General features: G+C 45.3%; 1 long non-coding RNA gene across 1 annotated transcript; it reads left to right on the top strand.

Annotated features, from left to right (window-relative positions):
* Positions 1 to 217: 217 nt before the first annotated feature.
* On the top strand, positions 218 to 3,965 carry LOC116884552. The gene is made up of 2 exons (XR_004385878.1): positions 218 to 390; positions 3,525 to 3,965. It is a non-coding gene; the product is annotated as an uncharacterized LOC116884552 (long non-coding RNA).
* Positions 3,966 to 4,256: the final 291 nt, after the last annotated feature.

Raw genomic sequence — 4,256 nt, 5'->3', positions numbered from 1 at the left:
GACTGGGACTCACAGGCCAAAGTCCAATCTCTTTATCATTATCACTGGGCTGAGAAAATCCAAGCAAGGCCTTGTTTGGGCAGGACTAGTGTTCCTTTAAACAGATCAAGGGACTGTTTGTCTAACCCTCCCCATCCGAGGTGGTGACAGATAGCAGAGCAAAGGAAAGAGAAAGGCCTGCATTCAGGAGCACACACAGACCTCACCATTTGTCCCTGGGAGGGACCAGGACGGGTAGCACTGCTCTTTCAAATGGCTTTGACGTGCAAATTAGGTACTCTGCACAGGGCTTCTTTTCTGAAAAGCTTCCCCCAGCAGGCCTTGCTGGGAAAGGCTGCCTTCTCCCGCTGCTGGTGATTTGGGAAAGCACCTGGGCCAGGGTTAGTTCAGGTGAGCTGTTTGTTGGTTTGTTTGTTTGTTGTTGTTGTTTTAAGGGTACAGAGATGAATGTCATGTAAATTATTAATTGTAGGGTGGCCAGCTCTCTTGATCTGCAAGAAACTGAGCTCCCCTGACTCTCCAAGATAGGGGGGCAAATTAACTTAGCAAGCAAAACGGAGTCACTGCCGGTAGTAGTAAGCATGAAATTCACAGCTGACTAGAGAATTCAGAATCATGGTTCTCAACCTGTGGGTCCTGACTCCCTTGGTGGCCACATGTGAGATATCCTGCATATCTGCTATTTACATTATGATTCTTAACAGTAGCAAAACTACAGTTAGGATGTAGCAAGAAAATGTTATTGTGGTTGGGGTGGGGGCGTGATCATTGCACATGAGAAGCTGTGTTAAAGGGTTGCAGGATTAGGAAGGCTAAGAATCTCTGCGATGCTCTGGTTCTTAGTTCTGCACTGATCTCCCAACCTTTTCTGTAGGTTGCTCTCTTGCAAAGCCTGCTAGTTAGGTTTGCTCTCTACTTTTCAGTCTCCAAGTTCTGTGCACGTAGTGATGGCTAATAAATAAAGCCGGTGTCTGGAGGAGTCAGAGGATGGGGTATTTATCATAATTATTAGAGACCTACTTGGTGCCAGGTGCTACATTGCGTATTTCACATTTATTAATGCCCTGACCCCCATTACTAGTCATAGGAAGTAAGTGATATTTTGCCTGCCTTGCACAGGGTGAAATAAGGAATTGATAGGTTAGATATGATTTTCTTAGGTTTGTACATGTAGTGAATATGAATTACAAAACACTTGATTTCTCTGGCCTTAAATCCCATTCTTTCATCTGGATCCCGTATTGTCTCTTAAAAACTTATAGGTCAGATGGAATCATGTATACTGCCAGATAGTCTATAGACTCAAAATGTCACCAGATAGTCTATAGACCGAAAATGTCATTTATAAGAATTACATATACCTGTGCATGATCATGACCTAATTAATGTGACTGGCATAAAATCACCAATTTACCAATGTATATAAAGTACAAAGGAAACATTTCCTTATTTAATATCCCTTCCCATTTCCCACTCCCTAGAAGACCCCTTAAAGGCAGTCATAACTATTGCTTTTTTATTTAGCTTTATGCTTATTGCTATACATATGGGTCTTTCCTTCTATGTCTCTTTTTTATTTCTTAAAAAAATAAAAAAAAACGTAGACAGGGTGTTCCATTGTAGCCCACGCTTATCTGAAACTTTGGTTGTCAACTTCCAAGTCCTTCTACCTCCAACACACCCAGCTATTTTTATTCTTAAACAATTGAGCTACATCTCACTTATAAGATGCTGTTCTTGCATTGACATGTAGCAAACCACTTAAACTGTAACAAAACACCTTAGCCAATCAGTCCATAAGAGAGAGAGTTATTTTGGACCTGGTTTTAGACTATTATCACTTGGCATGGGCAGTGCAAGTGCATGCTGGGAGAAATACACAGAGGAGCTTTTGGTCTCATGGCTGGTGTAAGTGGAGAGAGAGAAGGAAAGGCAGAGAGAGAGAAAGAGGCAGATGGGGGGGGAGAGAGAGAGAGAGAGAGAGAGAGAGAGAGAGAGAGAGAACAAAAATCCCCAAATCTCCTTCCTTAGTGACCAAAAAATTCCCACCAGGATTTACCCCCTATCCTCCAATACCCCCAGACCAAGACCTTCCATAACTGTCCTTTTGGGAGACACTCCAGATCCAAACCACATCCTACTTTTCATTTTGTTTCTACTTCAAATAATCTTGTGGCAATTAATCTTGTTAGTTTGGGGGTTTTGTTTATTTTGTTTCGTGTGTATGTATGTGTGTGTGTGTGTGTGTGTGTGTGTGTGTGTGTTGCTTTGGAAGGTGTGTATATTAAAAATGTGAGTATGTGACTGCAGCACTTGGGGGAATGGGCCCTGTACCTTTTCTAGGCAGCACAGTAGAGCTGGTCCTGGTGGAGGTACCAGCCCAGAGGATGAGAATACCCAAGAGCAATACCCTTGCTCCTACTTGGATGTGAGGTGGTGTGGATGTGAGGGTGATGCCCCCTCCACTGCCATCTATGGTGGTTGGAAGAACTGGCCCTGGGATCATGAGAACAGGAGAGCTAGCCCTGCCCCTCACTGCCTGTAACACTTGGGAAATTGGGTCCTCTACCACTCTTGGGCAACACAGTGGAACTGGCATGAGGCAGCCAGTCTGAGAGTGTGAGAGCAGGGTAGATGGTTCAGCCCCTCACAGGGTGTAGCACTTAGGAGAGTGGGGCCCATGCCTTGATTGGGTAGTACAGCTGAGCTATCTCTGGAGGTGTGGGTGTGGGTGAACTGTCCCAAGGATATGAGAGCAGGAGTGTTGATCCCACTTCCTACAGATGGCAACATAAGGTAACCTAGGCAGAGAGATGCAGGAGAACGTTCCCTGTTGTTACAGATAAGGGAGAACCAGCATACTGATCAGCTTAGCTACCACCCAGGCCCAGATCCAGGTCTCTGAATTGGCCCACCCCCAAATCCATATCATCTGCAAATGACTGGGATATGTGCAAGAGCCAATCCTGCTTTTCCAGAGCTGCAGGGCATGATCCATGACAACAGGATAACCAAGGGGAGTCCCGCTGAGGGTCCATAGTAGCCAGAGATCTTGAACTCGACCAATGACTCATTGTAATGAACCTTTGCAAGCGAAGATGGTGGACACGTCACAGTCCAGCACAGTAATTCCTAGAAGAAAGGGGGAAGAGGTGTTCTGGTGGCAACTGATAGGACTGATGCTACACTATGATGTGGAGGAAGAGCGTGGGTAAACATAGGTAAACCATTAGCTCCAGCAGTGGCTTGATAGTCTCCATGAAAGTGAGAGAACAAGGTAAACACTCAGACACTGTAAACCGAGTATACTCTGATTCCCAACTCTCTTATTCAGTCTCCATTTAACTTACAGCACGTTTGCTGAGATGCCTACCAATTACCTCTTGGGAAAAAAATACCTATCGGTTACACCTTGGGAAAACACTTGCAAGACATTAGTCTCCAAGAACTTTGCTTTTATGACTTTGGAAGGCAGCCGGCATAATTCTTACTTACAAAATTGTTGGTTTATTTGTTTCCCTTAGGAGAGCTTGAATGGCTGCAGACAGTTCCAGCTGGTCTGTTACGTGAGTTTGTTTGTAGATGAGAAGTTCCCCCATGGGATGTGCTGAAAGTATCCCTGGAGAACACAGAGCTCCTGAAGCAGACTTCCTTCATGTCCCCTCATGGAAAGTCAGTTCCCTCTGCCATTCCAGGCCTGCGTCACACTGGCCACCAACCACTCATGTGCGCACATGAAAGGTGGAGTGTAGCAAGGCTTTATGAAGCCCCAGAAAAGGGGATCGGATAGTTGGATATTTTTCTTTTCCCCTTCTGCGTGTCATTTAATGATGGTGTCCATGCTCGCAACAGTCTGCCAGGATCTTCAGTGGTAGGTGATGAATGTATGTCTATGTCCCATGCGACTTGGACCCTAAGCTGTAAAACGCAAGCCTTATATCCTTAAACTACAAGAGTTCCCTTTATAGATTTTCAGCTTGCTAATTGTGGGGCTTCCTACCATGCACAGGGCCTGATCCTAATTAGCTTCTGACACTAGACACACTCGGTGTCTATGGCTAGAGCCACACTTGCTGACTCTGGATAAAGCTAAGGTCTGCTTCCCCTTCATCTATGTGCACTTTTGAATGTCCCAGGCCCTGGGATGCTCTATGAGCAGCGCAATGCTGCCTGAGAGGAAGGGGAAGACTGTGTTCTCAGAGTGACATGTTCCTTTATCCAAGAGGCTTCACGGGAGAGAATCAGACCAAAATAGA

This window comes from Rattus rattus, chromosome 15 (genome assembly GCF_011064425.1).
Source record: "Rattus rattus isolate New Zealand chromosome 15, Rrattus_CSIRO_v1, whole genome shotgun sequence".
In the NCBI taxonomy this organism is placed as follows: domain Eukaryota; kingdom Metazoa; phylum Chordata; class Mammalia; order Rodentia; family Muridae; genus Rattus; species Rattus rattus.
The sequence above is the reverse complement of the archived record's forward strand: the minus strand, read 5'-3'. Positions and strand labels throughout refer to the sequence as shown.